The following is an 18,371-nucleotide window of genomic DNA, read 5'->3' on the forward strand; positions in this document are numbered from 1 at the left end:
GGGAAGACAAAGTACAGAAGACGGAGAATCTGACCTTAACCCTACATGAGAAGACGCTACCTACAAGCTGAGCACTTCCCATATTCCATTTTAGGAACTTGGGATGACCAGATGGAGAATCTGACCCTAAACCCTATATAAGAAGACGCTACCTACAAGCTGAGCACTTTCCCTATTCCATTTTAGGAACTTGGGATGACCGTGACTTTCACTAGATGGTGACAGGGAATACTGGCAAAAGTTAGATGACACTCAATGTAATACCACATATCTATAGGGAAAATAATGAACAAACACCCTAGATGAACAAGCAAATAACCAGCAGACTTATCTTAACAGAAATGCAGTTCTCAACTAGCAGTCATCCATTCGACCAGAAATACATTCAGACAGACAGTATAACAGGCGTCATCTGGGAGGAGGAGACGGAATAAATTACACAGAACTAAAGTTGATTGGCTGGCTGGGATACCCACCTCCCAGCCATCCAATCAGTCCACAGGCCAACTGAGAAGTCTTCCTGTCGGTGTCTAACACTGAAATGAAAGTGAGCATGCACCAGCATGAGGATCATGTAAGCTGAAGCTGGAGCCGTGACGCCACCCCAGTCCACATCCTCATTTGCAGCCGGCAAGATGTAACTAGAATTAGAATTGTAATTTGGATTTGCAAATTGACCACCTGCTCTAATGGTTCACAGTTGACTGGCAAGAATATTAACCGAAACCTAACCCCTTGTGTATACCTTTTACTGACAGCTCCTAACGATGGGCTGAAAGTGACTGTCTAGTGGTGATCTCAGAAATGATGTGCAAGTCAGTACCCATTGGTGATGCTTATCTGCTATTTACTTACCATAGTATTTGCTCATTTGCAGTTTTTTTTTTTTAAATCTGAGCTCCATTACGGTAGACCTGTGATCTGTGACAGCTTAGTTCGTGTCTACAGGAGTCTAAGGGTGCATTTACACTGCAAAGATGATTGCTCAAAAGATGGCTTTTGAGTGATCATTTTGCATTAACTACTACTTGGCACTGATGCCTATTAGTACCAAGAGCTGTAATCAGGGAACAGACCACCCACTGTTTCCTGATTACTTTCGCTTTGATCTGCGGGTGGGACTGACAGCTGAGAACAGCTGAGGCAATGTTAAATTGTGTGCGGTCCTACTTATCAGCTGTTCTGCCGACCGATGGTTTTCAAGCAGAACTGAAAACCGTCGTTCGGCAGAAAACTGAAAGATGGGTATATTTAGACACAACAATTGTCACTCAAAAGACGGCTTTTGAGCAAATTTTGAGCGATAATCATTGTCTAAATGGGCCTTAAGGTAGTCTGAGACATACACCCTGGCTCAGGCTGCTGCGCTGTCCCACCCCCTGCAGTTCTCCCTCCTCTGATTGGCTGCTGCATATGAACACAAGTCTGTCACAGGCGCACCATGAAGTAGAACATGAAGAGCTGATTTCTATTGCAGAAAGGGTAGATTAGCACAGATTACTAAATTAACAGTGTGAAAAAGACAATTACCAGGTGAAGGTACATTCACACAGCATTATTGCCTACACTGTGGCTTTCCGTCCTGTGGATTTGCCATCAAAAAAGTCATCAAAACAGGTATTTAGAGGGTGCTTTCTTTAATCAAACAGAGACCAATAAGGTGTTTAATTAACAAGATTTCCATTCATTTCTATTATTTTTAGAGGACAGAATAGTGTCAAATGCAGACCTTATAGATCTCCCTATGGCTAATGAAAGTCAATGGTTCCATCAGAATACATTAGTCGTTTAGTCAAACAGAACCCTTGGAAAAAGAGCTACCATGAATGGACTCACACTGCAACACATATTCTAAAAAGGAAGGAGCTCTAGTAAGTAGGGGGTTGGGGGGGTCGCTCGAATGTTTTTCTGATTGCTAAATATATTGGTGGTCCCAATGCCTAGGAGGGGCTAAAGGTTCTTCTGTCACATAAGAAGACAATGTTATAAATGGCACATGGAAGATGAGGAACACTCTGACATAATTTACATAAGAGCTCATGAGTGTCTCTCTTTCTATCTCTCTGTATACGTACATATATCTATATACATGACAACAAGAAAAGCCACCATATTGGCCAGTATCAGAACGCTCTTATTAAAGATAACATGTCATCACCTTTGAGCCTCGTAAAGTAAGTTATGAGGCTTAAAGGGGTTTTCCCGCGAAACACTTCTGTATGGCCATATTAATGCACTTTGTAATGTACATTGTGCATTAATTATGAGCCATACAGAAGTTATAAGAAATTTTTCACTTACCTGTTCCGTTGCTAGCGTCCTCGTTTCCATGGAGCCGTCTAATTTTCAGCGTCTAATCGCCAAATTAGACGCACTTGCGCAGTCCGGGTCTTCTTCTTTTCTCAAGGGGGCTCCGTGTAGCTCCGCCCCGTCACGTGCCGATTCCAGCCAATCAGGAGGCTGGAATCGGCAATGGACCGCACAGAAGCCCTGCGGTCCACCGAGGGAGAAGATCCCGGCGGCCATCTTCAGCAGGTAAGTAAGAAGTCACCGGAGCGCGGGGATTCAGGTAAGCGCTGTCCGGTGTTCTTGTTTAACCCCTGCATCGGGGTTGTCTCGCGCCGAACGGGGGGGCTGTTGAAAAAAAAAAAAACCCGTTTTGGCGCGGGACAACCCCTTTAAAGAGGAGGGAATGGTGAGTCTGGGGAGCTGCGTTCATATCCACCAGGTGCCCCATTCCAGTGTTATATCTCCGTGAAGTTGATGTGCGCCAGTGGCTTGACTCTTTCTGTATGCCCATCTCCCTTAGAGATGAATAGCGTATGTGCATGCAGAAAGAATAACATTGTGTGCGCCCACCAACTTCGCAGAGACCTGGAATGTGGCATCTGCTGAGAATGTAACACAGCTCCCCGGACTTCCCATTCCCTCACCTTTTGAGCTACACAATATCACAATATAGCTCATGTGACTCATACATAATGACAGATTCCCCTTAAGACCGGTGCCCAGAGGGGTAAATGTCAGTACTTTTGTATGTAATCGTGAAATCAAATCACATCTCATAAACCAGTGTAAAAGCCCTGGCTGCTTATGATGTTACAAAGTAGAGAAGCCGCTCTTTCTTCTCTCTTCGTCCATTGATATTCTTCAGTCATCTTGTGCTTGCTGCCTGACAGTGGAGACATATCGTACAGGAGTAAATACACAACATTTGTTGATCTGCCAAATGCTAATTGCCTTTGTAGAGTCTTCTTTTATCTTTATTATGTGGGCAATAAAACACGCACAAACTACCCCCACACAGCATCATGGAGGTGGGAAAACTTCTGGTGAGACCTCTCTGCAGCTGATTACCACCTAATGACAACATCCTAATGAGTCACTTCCGATGTTGTGTTGTTTTTAAAGTTCAGATGATTTGTTCTGCAAAATGTTGACTTCCATCCAGGAAAGACTAATAGAGAGATGTAAATGAACCAAGCGTCTCAATTTAAGCAGAACATTCACAAAAGACACATAAAAACATATTTACAAAACTAATGCAAGGAAAGGTTTTGTTGATAGAAACCAAATATATGTTAGTTGTCATGTTTAGAAAGGCTCTTGAAAAGCAGGAACTAAACACTAGATAATAATTTTTTTTCATTGGGAATTTAATGCTAGTTTTGTATTGCCCCGTGTTAGTGACAATGTGGTTTTATTGAGTCCTAACCTTGGTTTGCACTAGAGATGAGTGAGCATGCTCATCCGAGCTTAATGCTCTTTCGAGCTCCCGCCGAATGAATGAAAGGCGAGAGCTGCCTGTAATTGGCTGAGCGCCTCAGCCAATCACAATCAGCTCTTTCAGTAGGTGGGGATTTTAAATCCCCGCCTGCTGATAGATCGACACTACAGAGCCGGGGACAGCAGGAGAAGACGTGGCTGAGCCCCGGCAGCTGAAGGGAGGTGAGTATCTATTTTTTTGTTTTTTACACTACTTTTACTGTTTTTTCAAGGAAGGGCTTATATTTAAAGCCCTTCCCTGAAATCCAATGACAGGGTGCCGGCAGCAGAATCCTCTACCGCAGCTGTCGTGTGTGACAGCTGCGGTAGAAAATTGCAGAATTCCTTTGCTGCATCTGTCACAGATGTGGCAGATGTAGCAGGAGGGAATTCTTTTTACTAGCAGGGATGAAGGAAACATGTGTTCTTCATCCCCGCGGGGGACACGGCAGTGGCAGATAGGTAAGTTTTTATTTTTTTATTTTTTTTTACACTAAAATCCTTGTTTTTCAGGGAAGGGCTTATATGTAAAGCCCTTCCATGAAAAACAATACAAGGGTGCCAGCAGGCCATTGTTTTCAATGGAGCCACCGGCAGCAGCTGCGCCTCCATTGAAAAATGCTCGGGTCTCCCATTGACTTCAAATGGGTTCATTACTCGAAACGAGCTCTCGAGCATTACAAAAAGCTTGGCTCGAGTAACGAGCACCCAAACATTTAGGTGCTTGCTCATCTCTAGCTTGCACCAATTCAGCCGGTCTTTTTCCTCACCTTTTATCCTATGCAGCATATCACTGCAGGCATCATACCCAATCATGTCAATAAATGTGTCATTGTACACGGTATACCTGTTTGTTTTTGCAAGTCTGGAACTGTCTGAAAATCTGAAGTATACGTTCTTTTATTTGCAGGAAGCAATCAGACAAACTATCCGTGTTGTTTGTCCCATGACCTTGAAAGGTTTCAGGTATATACTTGCAAGATTGGTTTTCCCATGGTCTCGAGAGGTTGCTAGTACATACTTGCATCATCGGTTTTCCCGTTGCCTCAAGAGGTTTCTAGTGTATACTTCAAACAGTGGTTTTCCCATAGTCTCAAGAGGTTGCAAGTATATACTTGCAAACTCTCCAGGCCATGGGAAAACCAATGCAAATACTTTGTCTGATCATCTGCTGCAAACTACAGAAACTATACTACAGGTTTACAGGCAGCTCCAGATTTGCAAAAACAGATGCATGCACCATTGTTCAATGAGATTAATTAACAGTCTACCACAATGGGATGTGATAGGCTACATAGGATTTACGACCAGTTAAAATACCAGCTCAGTTGATACTAAACCAAAGTTCTGACTCTATACAAGTACATTACCAGTTACATGTGACCACAAACCCAAGGATTAATGATATGAATAGATATTTGCTAAACGTTTGTGACATAAGACATCAGGGAATAAGAGTTACAACCTGGGAGCAAAAAGTGTCTTACATGGTGTTATTAGTTGCTAATGAGCAACTTCTCTATTTTCGGTTGTTTTGCTTGAGCAACTCTTTCTCTGATAATAAATCTGGCACCGGCTTGAAACCATTCCAGGTCCGATATCTTTTTTGTTCATAAATGAGTTACACTGATATGTTTCAGAAAGTTCAGGTGTTTCCAATAAGAGACAACCCATTTTAGAACACGAGCACTCAGGTGAACCCATCGCTGCCAGCAAACAGCTAATTTTTGATGGGGAACCCACAGCCAGTCGGGCATTTCCCCAATCGTGGAATCAATGGCTGTCAAAATGGCTTTCCATTCTGACTTAAGGCCCATTTAGACACAATGATTATCGCTCAAAATTCGCTCAATTTTGAGCAATAATCGTTGTGTGTAAATGTTCGCCCATCATGCAGATTTCGTTAATCTGTCACTCATCGTTGTCTTTCAGTGTGCTGAAAGACAAAGATGAGCCTTATCAGGGATTCCCAGCGGGATACGGCTGATACTATTGTTTCAGCTGTATCCCACCCCTGATAACGGGCTCGGTATGAAGAAAAGAGCGGTCCAGCTCTGTTCTCCATACCTGGCACGGAGCGCTCGGCTGTATAACACCTGTGCGCTGGAGAGGGGGAACAGCTGTATGCAGAAGACAAGCGGGGACACCCCGCTCGTCTTCTGCAGCCTCCGCTGGCAGTGCAAGGTGATCGCTCATCTTGAGCGATCATCTTGCGCTGTACATGACACAAAAATGATCGCTCAAAAGTTCCTTGAGCGACATTTTTTGAGCGATTATCATTGTGTCAGCTTTTACGGAGTGGGGTCTTGAGTAGGGGACGCCGGTTCATGATGCTTATAATTAGTAATGCTTGTACTTTGTTTAGCTCTGATGATTACTACTTTATGTAAACAGGGCTCTTTTATTAAAGTAGTTATTTTATTTAAATAATCCGATATCCTATTAAATCTGAGTTAATAGAGAGGAGTCGTCTTGTTAACTCTTGGCCACAGTAGAGAACTTGCTACCATAGAGCACCTCTTGCTCATGGAGGCCAGTCATGTCCTGCATTAGAAACACAATCAATTGATTTGAACGAGAATTGTGTCATATATTTAATTTTCCCTGTGATGAGCACTTACGGCCAGATTTCCACCAAATTACAACTTATTATTGAGGACCCCAGCAGGGGGACACTTTATGATCTACTTACTATCAAGGGGCCTTTTGAACAATTGTCTATAGCTGATGAACCCATTTAACCCTCTCCAATCCACTGTCTGACATCTGAAGACATTAGGATTTAAAGGGGTTGTCCCGAGGCAGCAAGTAGGTCTATACACTTCTGCATGGCCATAATAATGCACTTTGTAATGTACATTGTGCATTAATTATGAGCCATACAGAAGTTATAAAAAGTTTTATACTTACCTGCTCCGTTGCTGGCGTCCTCGTCTCCATGGTGCCGACTAATTTTCGCCCCCCGATGGCCAAATTAGCCGCGCTTGCGCAGTCCGGGTCTTCTCCTCTTCTCTATGGGGCTCCGTGTAGCTCCGTGTAGCTCCGCCCCGTCACGTGCCGATTCCAGCCAATCAGGAGGCTGGAATCGGCAATGGACCGCACAGAAGCCCTGCGGTCCATGGAGACAGAGGATCCCGGCGTCCATCTTCAGCAGGTGAGTATGAAGACGCCGGACCGCCGGGATTCAGGTAAGCGCTGTGGGGGTTGTTTTTTTAACCCCTGCATCGGGGTTGTCTTGCGCCGAACGGGGGGGGGGGGGTTTAAAAAAAAAAAAAACCCGTTTCGGCGCGGGACAACCCCTTTAAGGCTGTACAGCTCCGATGTTGGAAGACGTCCGTCTGGGCTTCTCTTACTGTATATTGCCAGCCTCTCTGCTGTCAGAGCCTATCCAACGTGTCACCACATGCAGTACTGGCTTTAGCCAGCAGATAGCGCCATTATATAACGCCAGAAAAAGAGTAAGCCCCCTAGGAAAACAAGGATACAAATTGGATTGGAAAGGGTTAAAGAGCCATCAAATATGCAGATTTTGTTTAGGCTTTTTTATGCAGTTTTTAAAACCAGTGGATTAAAAAAAAGTAGTAATATCAGTCTTTTATACTTTCTCATCTTGTATGATTCACGCCTGATTTTGGCTTTAGAAACGACATAAAAAAAAACGGAACTAAAACGACACATCTGACAGCACCCTCAAAGGGCCGCTACATTAATTATTCAGTTTACTAGTTGGGTTAGTTATGTAATGCTTGTTAAAGTATCACCTTGCGGATTTCCTTCTGCACAGACTCATCGTACAAGCAATACACCTTGAGCATACCATACATATTTCTTAAGCAAATTTCTATTACCCTAGAGAATATGAAGAATAGCGCTGTGAGGAATGTTGGAGACGGGAGTCCTAGGTAATAAATTGGTTGTAGATTTCTGCTGTCTTTGCAGTCCGTGCAATTCTGATTCAGGATGTTCCAGGTAAAGCACATTGCAGTCATCAGGGGATGAGAGTACAAATGTATGATCTAATGCTGAGGAGCGCTCTGTGGAAATCAAATGCTTAATCTTGCCTGTGTTCTTCGGGCGAAATTGGTATTCAGTCACGGCTGGCACGTGATGTTTGTCTATGCAGGGCCGTTAAAGGACTGCAATGTTAATGCAAAACATCCGATTAAAGCTGCACTGTTTTAATCAGTCTCCAGCCAAATAGGAAGCTGATAAGGAATTACTGTCTGAACATGAATATCAATCTCCTTGCTGGCCTTATAACATCTGGACCGTAAAGAATATAGATTTACTAGAAGTTCTGATAATATATGCCACAGATGTAGGCTGGAAATAGAATGGATGCTTTTATATAAGGTAACACCTATCAGATCTTTTTAACCAGACTTACCAGCTGTACTAATATAGACCTAAAAGACTCATTCAAGTGATTGGAGTAAATTTAAAAGGCCTCCCTGGCCGAGTGGACTTCTTGCAGGCTCAGGGATTGACTTTCCCTAGGGGAGACCGCTAAAACCAGCAGCTTTTCCACTATCGTCCAGACTGCTATGGGAAACCGCTGAGCATAGGCGCATTGGCATGGCTGCCAAGATAGCTGACATCAGGAATGCATCCCAGGGTGAAAAGACCACACTTTCTTGCTCAACAATATTGTTTATTCAGTGTAAATTTGGTAATAACACAAGTGGTAAAAGCCTCTCAGCAGATTTTCTTGTGGTGCTTGACTGTGTTGGCAGGTAATGTAGAGCTGTCCTCTGGTTGGCACTCTTGAGTTCGTTGCATGTTCAGTCAAGGCTCAGTTTCAACTTGGATACTCCATAGGGCCCAGGGTGCTCGCTGAATTTGACAAAAAAGGATATGTCGCTCTGCATTACTTTGAACTTGCTCCAGTTTGTCTATGTCTTTTTTAAATTGGGGTGCCCAGAACTGGACACAGTATTCCAGATGAGGTCTGACTAAGGAAGAGTAGAGGAGGATAATTACCTCACGTGATCTAGACTCTATGCTTCTCTTAATACATCCCAGAATTGTGTTTGCCTTTTTGGCTGCTGCATCACATTGTTGACTCATGTTCAGTTTGTGATCTATTACTATACCCAAGTCTTTTTCACATGTACTGCTGCTTAGCCAAATTCCTCCCATTCTGTATGTGCTTTTCCATTTTTCTTGCCCAGATGTAGAACCTTGCATTTCTCCTTGTTAAATACCATTCTATTAATCGCTGCCCACTGTGCAAGCTTTTCTAGATCTTTTTGAATCCTCTCTCTCTCTTCCCTAGTGTTAACTATCTCTCCTAGCTGTGTGTCGTCGGCAAATTTGATCAGTTTCCCTCACAGTTCTCTCTTCCAGATCATTTATAAAATGTTGAACAACACTGAGCCTAGAACAGAGCCATGTGGTACCCCACTTGACATATTCTTCCAATTGGATGTACAGCCATTTATGACCACTCTTTGAGTACGATCACTCAGCCAGTTGTGAATCCACCTAACAGTTGCCTTGTCAATCTCATATTTGGTCATATGCGTTGCTAGTCACCCTGTCCAAAGTGCCAGCCATTTTTCCTATTGTTCAATATGTCCTTCGTTTACACTGCTTGACACATGAGCAATTAGTACCAGCTATGTACCCTCCATACAAAGTGAATATTACATGGGGTTTTTCAGTACTTTGCTATCGCAAGAAATAACTAAATGTAACTGAAAGGGGCGATAACTGAAGTTTGAGAGCTTTAACTAAAGTTACGTTTCGTTCAATTACTTGTGTGGATACTGATGATACATATATACTTTGTCATTTCATACATGGCAAAATATACTTATAAACTATCACGCTTATACTATACTATACCTTCCACAGAAAGTGAGGATTTTCATGACAGAATGTCATATTGCTATGCTCCTCACAGTTTCAAATGCTCATCTAAGTGGATCCACACTTGACAGCCGTCCTCCTGCTTGCTTGAGCATGGCTGATCTGCAAAGTCATACCATCCTGTGTTGTGATAGTTCATATAACCTACTGAATGCTAAATGTAGTTTATTGTACTTTTCGATGATATGTAGACATTAGATATTATATTTGTATATTTTATAGGTAATTCCATAACTAAGCAGAACATGACTGAAGATGTAGTACTATTATTACACATCATTTTCATGGGCAACCAGAGAACTATCGGTAGGAAGATCAATAGAGCGATACATACATTCAGTTCACACTATTCTTTTGGAAGATAGATAGATAGAATGTGGTGGACATACAATTAAGCTGCACAGTAGCTGTCATTCTGCGCATTGGGACAAAATGAGGCATTCTTTTTCTGGCTCGCTGGGCTTCTCATGCCATCTGCCGGCTATTCTCCAGGTAGTTTTGCAGATACATGATCATAATTTTGTGACCTATAATTTCATAAAATAGAATTTTTAGTAAGTTACAAAAACTTACACAATTGCTAGTTTTCATTTCTAGCTAGCTGTATGCTACACTCTTTATTCAAACACAGCTTTCTTCTATTCAGGGTTATTGTTCTTAGTGTGTAAGCAAAATTAAACAAGAGCTCATCATTTCAAGGTATTTGCCAGTCACTTTTACCCATAATGATCAATTGCAAAATTTCTCTCCTCTCTCTCCCCCCGCCCCTTTCCATTCACTTTACACAGCGGCCGTTCAGTACTGAACGGCTGCTGTTTACACTGAAAGATCAGCGATCAGCTCATCGTCCATCGTTTATGCTGCATAAAAACCTAAAAGATGATTGTTCAGCATAAACAGCAGCCGTTCAGTACTGAACAGCCACTGTTAAAGTGAATGGAGAGGGGCGGGGGCGAGCGAGGAGTGAAATATTCTGCAGCCGCCCGGCTGTGAGCCAACGATACTCACTTCTGTGCAACCACACTGGAGCGATTACATGCGGGGATGAGTGTCGGGCATCGTTTGCCCGACAGTCATCTCACTCTCATTGCATGTCACAATCTGGATGGCTCCTATGTATATTTTAGTCACTTCTCTGCAGTGCAGCCTCCTATCTGATACATACTATGCACCATCTTAATGCTGAGATTTGTCCCTGCTTTCTCTTTCACTTTCTGTTCTGGCAATCCCTTCTTCCATCTTCTAAGTGAAGCGCTAAGCAGGGAGCATTTACATGCAATGAGCAGCCAGCGATAGTTGTTATGCTGACTAAAAGTCAGCAATAACAACTTGTGAATGAATAGTGAGTGTTTTTTTGGCATTCACAATGCACAATTATTGCTCAAATTCATTTATTTGAACACATTTTGAGCGATAATTGCTACATGTAAATGGGCCATTAAGCTGTGCTTGAAGATTTTGTACTGTTAGGCACCAATCGTGCCAAACTGTTGACTCAAAAATTTGTCATCTTATCTTGTAGTGGCCTTTAGTCTGCCAGACCTCCTCCTGTTAGAATTTTTCTCCATTTTCCAAGTGCCATTCGATGGTATTGGAAACTGTACAGACTACCACCTTTGGTTTTTTTTGCAATTTCCTTGTAGGACAGACCTAGACCTCTAAAGGCTCATTTACATGCAAAGACAATCTTTCAAACGATTGAAAGATTGACAGCTCTAGTGATCATTTAGCATAAAGTACTAATGGGCACTGATGCCCATTAGCACTTTATCAGCTTCCTTTGCAAGTAAATGAGCCTTCAGCAGCTGTTTGCAAATCCCAGTATGTTGTCTGGACTTTGCACTCAGCTGCATTGTCTTTGCATGGGCTGCTGCGAGCTGTCGGCTGAATACAGTGTAATCAGCTGCTCCCGTGGAGAACACAGCGCGTGGTCCCTGCTACCTCCCTCCGGTTGAATGATGGATTTCATGCTCACCTAAAAATCATCATTCAGCGGAAGAGTTAAAGATGGAAGCATTTACACACAATGATTATCGCTCAAAAGCCATTATTTGAACATATTTTGAGCAATAATCATTGTGTGTAAATAGGGCTTAAGAGTTATAATTGTCTGTCTGTCTTCTTTGGTTAATTGCCTTTTTCTTGCAATTTTGATAGTAATCTGCTCTGTCCTGAAGAGCAAAACTGTGCAAATCCTGCCCTAGAGGATGTTGTAATGCAGCCTGATCCGATACTAATTATACAGAATCAGAAGGTTTCAAAGTAATCTACAAAAGTTGAGGCACCTGTAGGAATAGTTTGCACCCAATCTCAAACCATAATTTGCTTTCTGAGCTGCAGAGCAGGTGTCCTTTATGTGTTCGCTGAAAAAATCTCTTTAGTTAAAATCATAAATTCAGGTGTTGTGTTTCAGGTTAAAATTTCTAAATATTTTTATGCTTTTAACATACTTTTGAATCTTTTAACCATTGCATGTTATTTGCTGGACTTGAACTGTGTTAATATCAAAAATAACTGGAAAAATTGAGGTGCACTAAAACGTTTGACCGATAGTTTATATGATCAGGACAGGTTAGCTACAATATTAGTAATTTCACCTGCATTATTACACCCTTTTCATAGTATTGCAGTGTAGTTATTTGGTATTTCAGTACATGTTATCATCATACTTACTATAAAACGCTATCTTTTTTTCCCCAGATTCTTGTGCTGAGTGTAGAGTCTCTTGAACATATGTTGTTGTAGTCAAGTCATTCATTAAAAAGCAGAAAAACTAAGTAACAAAAATACAAAATTACATTCTGAAGCTGTGCGGCACATTTTATTTCTGTCTTTAACAATTCATGAATGACTGTTTTTCCGCATGTATTCCCTTCAGCTTACTCTTGTGGTGCATGGCATGAACACAAAGCTGTGTCTTGTAGGAGATGTCTGATAGAACACTACAAAGAAAGGGATTTCCTGCTAACTTTAATGGAAAGCACATGGCGCGGGCTCGGGTTATGTCTGATTAGAGGTTTACGTGCAATGACTGGTGCCGGGGTTGAGATTTCAGTAGTACGAGCCTCTTGCTGTTCTAAACCTCAGCGTCAGAATAAATATTCAAAAGGGTTTAGTGTGTTTTCTTCTCTGTTTCATCCCACGCAGTTTTCACTGCTGGTTCCTCCTGAGATATCTTAATTTTGCCCAGTAGCACTTGTTAGCTGCTGTAGTTGGCCATTTGTTAGAAAAGAGGCAATTTATTGCATTTTCCCAATTGACAGTTAAAGTAGATGAGAGAGAGGGATAGAGAGAGAGCTGTAGATGGTATAAACATCTAGGCGGCTGCTTTTATAGATGTCTTAATTAATATTAATAATGAATTAATATTGATATAATCTCACAACCTGCTGTATACTGTATGTCATAGAAGTTCTAAGCAATTGAATGACTTTATGTGTTGGTAAGCATTGCTGATCACACCTAGCCCTGCTGTCTGAGGCCTTAGTCAGACGGGCGATTTTTCGTACGATTTGCGGATCGCATGACGGATGCGCATCCGCAAATCGCGTGAACGGTGCGCGCAAGTCACCCGCAAATCGCCCAAAAATCTGCTCCTAGCCGCGTTTCATTAGAAACGGGCCGGAGCTGTCCAGCGCATTGCATTCAATGGAGACGGCAATACAGCCGTCTCCATTGAAAGCAATGCGCTGCGGGCGAGCCCGGGATGAATTGTCGGTAAGGGCTTAAATATATAAGCCCTTCCTTGCAATCCATCCTAAAATGTGTTAAAATAAAAAAAAATTGTATACTCACCTTCTCCCGGCAGCCGGAGCTCCGCGTGGCCGTCCTGCAGTCGGTGTGAAGGGGGTGTGAGTCAGACCTGCCCCCTGATTGGCTCAGCGCTGAGCCAATCAGAGGCATGCCTCACTCACACCCATTCATGAATTCATGAATGGATGTGAGTCAGACCTGCCCCTGATTGGGTCAGCGCTGAGAGGCAGCAGTCACTCACCCATTCATGAATTCATGAATGGGTGTGTGTGTTTTCAGCCTCTGATTGGTCAGGGCTGTGACCAATCAGAGGCAGATCATTCAGCAGGCGGGGATTTTAAAGCCCCGCCGGCTGAATAGTGCCAAGAAGCAGTTCAGGCTGGACTCCGGCTGCAGCGGAAAGGTGAGTATACAATTTTTTTTTATTTTAACACATTTTAGAATGAATTGCAGGGAAGGGCTTATATATTTAACCCCTTCCCGACAATTCACTCCGCGCACGCTGGCAGCCCATTGCTTTCAATGGAGCGGCTGTATTGCCGCTCCATTGAATTCAATGGGCAAACATCGTTCTTCTCTGTCACAGCTGTTACAGCTGTGGCAGAGAAGAATGATTTGTCTTCTATATGTTCTCAATGGGGTCGGCGCTGCTGCCGCCGGCCCCATTGAGCGCATATAGAGAAGAGAACAGGAATCGCAGATCGCAGATAGGTGTGATCTGCGATTTTTTGTTCTATAATTTATCGGACGAGCGCATAAAAAGCGCTCATGTGTCCGATACCATTGCAAAGCAATGGTTTTATAAAATCGCCGGACGCATGCGCAAATCGCGGGAAAAATCGCCCGTCTGACTAAGGCCTGAGGGTGATCAAAGGACCATATGATAAGTAACAGATCATGGGGTGCTGTTTGGGTGTCAAGGCAGCCCAGGATCTTATAAAGGTCTGCCATGTATTTCTGTCTATTAAGATGTGCCTCTGGCACGTCTTAAAGGGCTTGTACCACTATTGTAATGGATAGGGAATAACTTTGAGATTTGTGGGAGTCTCACCATTGAGACCACCTCTAATCTCAAGAACAGGGTCCCATGTCCCCAGTCTTCCTTACTGCACCCCCACCATCCTTGCGGATGCACTGCGGATCATCCGCACCCATTGACTTCTATTGAGCCCATCTGCACTGAAATGGAGCATGCTGCGAATTGTTTTCCGCACCAAATGGTCTGCAAATCAAATCCGCATTCAGTTGCAGATGCCAATGCTTCCCTATGAGCACTCTGGATCTTCCGCGAGGGTGACCCGCGTGGATTCCGCAAATCAAATCTGCCCATAGACATTGGGCCTTACTGCATAGGAACCCTCAGTTCAGACCTGACCAACATCAACATTTGCATAAACTTAGTTAATTTAAAGGAATTATCTGAATTTAAAAATAAAATAAAAGTTGCTGCTATTTGTATAAAGCAAGAAAAAAGCTGTACTCACCTCTTGTGTAATCCCACCACCAGCACCACCATCGCCCTCCCAGTGCTCCAGCACTGAAGCTCTTGCAGTCCTCCTTTAGGCTCTATTTAGTAGAATGCTGCAAAAATGAGCCTTAAAACAGCTGCTTCGATTAAAAAATTAAAACATTATGGGGGAGGGATCAAAAGATGGTGATTAGAGATGAGCGAACACCCAAATGCTCGGGTCCGCGTTATTCGAGTCAAGCTTTTCGTAAAATTCGAGAGCTCTACTCGAGTAATGAACGCCATTGACTACAATGGGAGACTCGAGCATTTTTGTATGTGGGACGCCGGGTGCCGAACTTTTTTTCTTTTTTCTAGGTTCGTTTCTCTCTCCAACGAGCATCAAGCTCGGCAGAGTATGTTCGCTCAACTCTAATGGTGATGGAAAGCAATTTTTTTAAGAGTATGTTATTTCTTTTTAGGTAGTACTACATCAAAAATTCAAAATCTAAATTTGATATTGCCTTATTTTACTGACGAACATAATAAAGAGAACATCATTTTTACTGCACTGTGAATGCAATAAAACACCCCCCCTCCAAAAAAATTGCATTTTTTTTTTCATTTTGCCCCATTTAGAATTTTTTTTTAAGTTTTCGAATACATTATATGGTATGTTGAATGGTACCATTGAATAATACAAGTTCTCCTACTAAAAACAAGCTACCATGTAGCTTTGGAGCCATAAAGACAAAAAAAGCTATGCTTTTTTGAAAATGGGGAAGAAAAAATGAAAAAGAAAAAAATTCCATGGCAGATATTCGAGACTCTAATAATGGGGCAAATCCACATCTGATTTGTCAAATGCAGATTCTGCCCATGTGAACGCAACTCAACAGTCCAATACAAATACTGGAAATAGAATTATTTTTGTTTCCTTTTGTCTCTTACTGTCAAGAACTGCTACCCACATCTCCTTATTACATTTGCAAATGACGATGGGTGGTGGAAGACTGGTTTTGTATGTTCTCCGACTGTTTTGGTACAGTTTCATATCATCAAAGTCATAGAGTTACATGACAGATTCTCTCAGCCATCTCTATGGGGAATGTAGGAGCATGCTGAAGATACAGCAGATTTATTATTAAGGTCAATGATAGTTGCATACATTTCTCTTTAGTAAGCCCCCCCCCCCCCCCTAGTGAAAGCTGAAGGCACAGAAGATTCCGACTTCAGTTTCTGAAGGCAACTAGATTTGTTGCACTGCCAGAGGAATATGTTGCTATGACATAGACATACTATGAAACGAATCAGCAGAGTTTTGGACCTGAAGGCTAAATGATATTCAGAATTCAACGTACTTTTTAAAGTTTTCTGAAGGCGGAATGTGTCCTTAGGAACTGATAATGGACCTGTTACTTTATCGTTACCAAGTGTTACAATCTTAGGCATGCTGGAGTTTCATATGGTTAACCCCCAACTTTCACGTTAAAATTGGAAAAACCATCCCAAAAATGTTACATTTTTATTATTGTAGATTTAAAATGTATAACTCATGTAAATATATTGGATGCAGAACTCCTAAATGTTTAACCCCTTAGTGGTATAAGTAATTGTAGACTTATGGGCCTGTAAATGGTATCCCCTTTTACGTTGCGTCTGTATGACTCCTTGTATTTGTAGGTCTAGTTCTAGTTTTTATAGGAACTCATTTCAGATTCATATAATCTATTAAATAACTTTTTACATTTTTTTGCGGGGGTCAATGGAAAAGAGCTAATTCATTATTTTTTGTTCGGATTCATTTTGGCGGCATTCCCAAGTAATAATTATGTTACTTTTATTCTACAGGTCAATACGACTATAACAACACCGAATTTAAAAAGGGGTTTTTTTTTATGTTCTACCACTTTTGCACAATTTAAACACTTTTTTTTCACTGAAAGTTTTTTTTTGTGGCGCCAGCCACACTCCAGAATCAGGGATGTTTTTTTTTTCCATTGACAGAGTGGTATCAGGCCTGATTTTTGTGGGACAACCTGTAGTTTTTATTAGTACTAGTTTGAGGTATATATGATTTTTTAAATAATTTGTACTCCTGTTTTGTTGTTATGCATGTGGACATACCAATTTTGTATAGGGTTTTTTTGTCCTTTTTATTTTTCAATACTTAAAGGCCTATGTTAGGGATTACATTTTCTTCTGCAAAAACGTTTAGATGCCACAGTCAGTAATGTTAAACCATGCAAAGGAGTGATTAATTGTACAAGTACTCATCTTTTCCCTCCTTTTCTGGTGAAAACCCCATAAGTGACAGTGAGAGAGCAAATATGCTCTCTGAGTGATGTGTAGATGATAACATGAACAAAAATTCATGTCACCTCATTCCTGGGACAGGGAGATAGACAGACTGAGGGCTCAATCACACGGGTGCATCGGCGCCTGTGTTACTGCAGGTAGCAGACGGCCGTACCTGAAGACGGACGTCTCTCTGGAGCGCCGGAGGAAAGAAAGAACATGTGACCGGCTTCATTCATATTACTGATAGAACCAGAGCTACATGAGTTAATCTTTAACTCCCTAATAATGCCGACATTATTTTCCATTCTTGTTTTTTTTCAAAATCATAAGTCTTTTATTTTTCCATTGACGTAGATGTCTGAAAGCTTGTTTCTATATGGGACCAAATGTGTTTTTATTTAATTTTTTGCAAATATGATAAAAGTGTTATTAAATATTTTTATGCTTTATTTTTTACAATAATAAAAAAAATCACTTATTTTAACTTTTTTATGCTCTCATAGGGGATTTGAACTGCAAATCATTTGATCGCTTTTAACATATATTACAATACTTCAGTATTGCAGTACATGGTATTTCTGCTAGCATTGCTGCAGGCTTATCTTGAGAGAGAGAAATATATAGCAGCCCTGGAGGTAATCAAATGGCCTCATGTTGCCAGGACACCCCCAACAGCACATTGTGATTTCATCCAATCATCCTGTGATTGGAGGATTTAAATGCCACCGTCAGAATTATCAGCAATATTTAAAAGGTTAACATCTGTGACCGGCATGAACGCCAATCACAGTTGTAGTGACCAGGTGCCAATTGTCAAAGACAGCCACCAACAGCCGTTCATGGAACAGGCTCAGTTTTTAAATGCATGCCATATTAACCCAGAGCACCTAGGGCATGCATATATACTCTAGGGCATGAAGGAGGTAATGGGGTTCTCTGAATTTAAAAATAAATTGAAGAAAAAACAATGCTGCCATCAGTATGAAACAAAAAATAGAAACCAGTACTTGCTATTGTTTTCCCATTGTGATCCAATGTTAGTGCTCCCACGGTCCTCCCGGTCTTGTTTACAAGTGTGTAGCATGTGACCAATCAGTGGCCACAGCAGAAACATGCCATACCATGATGGGAGCCATGATACCAGAAGAAGTGCAATCATTGCCTGTCATGGTCTTCAATGTTATGAGATATCATTACAGCCCACTTGTAAACTGAAAATGGTGGGGGACCACCG

The 18,371-nt window shown here is 41.8% G+C and overlaps 1 protein-coding gene across 5 annotated transcripts in view; it reads left to right on the plus strand.

The window, feature by feature from the left end:
- Positions 1-18,371, plus strand: part of FGF13 (fibroblast growth factor 13) — a 447,707-nt gene that overhangs the window by 424,110 nt on the left and 5,226 nt on the right. The window lies entirely within an intron of this gene.

Source organism: Eleutherodactylus coqui, chromosome 10 (assembly GCF_035609145.1).
Source record: "Eleutherodactylus coqui strain aEleCoq1 chromosome 10, aEleCoq1.hap1, whole genome shotgun sequence".
NCBI classification, from domain to species: Eukaryota; Metazoa; Chordata; class Amphibia; order Anura; family Eleutherodactylidae; genus Eleutherodactylus; species Eleutherodactylus coqui.